Source organism: Miscanthus floridulus, chromosome 10 (genome assembly GCF_019320115.1).
Source record: "Miscanthus floridulus cultivar M001 chromosome 10, ASM1932011v1, whole genome shotgun sequence".
NCBI classification, from domain to species: Eukaryota; Viridiplantae; Streptophyta; class Magnoliopsida; order Poales; family Poaceae; genus Miscanthus; species Miscanthus floridulus.
This window is the reverse complement of record NC_089589.1, coordinates 83495599-83496236: the sequence shown is the minus strand read 5'-3', so window position 1 is coordinate 83496236 and position 638 is coordinate 83495599. Positions and strand designations below refer to the sequence as shown.

The window sequence follows — 638 nt, the reverse complement described above, 5'->3', positions numbered from 1 at the left end:
TTGAGCTTAAGCCAGCTCTCATAAACATGGTGCAAGCTAGCCAATTTTGTGGAAAGGCCCTTGAAGATGCAAGTGCTCATCTCCAACACTTCTTGAAGATTTGTAGCACTTTCACCATCAAAGGAGTGACCCAAGATGCCATATTACTTCGCCTCTTTCCATTCTCACTCTTGGGGAAGGCAAAACAATGGTTCTACGCCAACAAAGATAGAAACACTACATGGGATAACTGCTCCACTGCCTTCCTGAGCCAAGTTCTTTCCCACAGGCAAGACCAATGCCCTTTGTGGAAGAATTTCAAGTTTTCAGCAACAATATGATGAATCTGTCACCAAGGCGTGGGAACGCTTTCAAGACTACATAGCAGAATGTCCTCATCATGGGATGGAGAATTGGCTACTCATGCAGACCTTCTACCATGAGTTAACTACTAGTACTCATGAGACTATGGATGCTACTGCAGGAGGTGCTTTCCTGTCACTCACAATCCTAGCTGCAACAGCTCTCGAGGAGAAGATGGCCTCCAACTAAGGTTGGAATGAAGAACGTCTTTAGACCCACAAGAGAGGTGGAGGTATACATCAACTCAAGGTAGTAGATATGCTATCTGCCAAGATGGACCTGCTGATGAAGAAGCT

General features: G+C 45.3%; 1 non-coding gene across 1 annotated transcript; it reads right to left on the bottom strand.

Moving 5' to 3' along the window:
• Nucleotides 1-279: 279 nt before the first annotated feature.
• On the bottom strand, nucleotides 280-386 carry LOC136490344 (small nucleolar RNA R71). The gene has a single exon (XR_010767633.1). It is a non-coding gene; the product is annotated as a small nucleolar RNA R71 (small nucleolar RNA).
• Nucleotides 387-638: the final 252 nt, after the last annotated feature.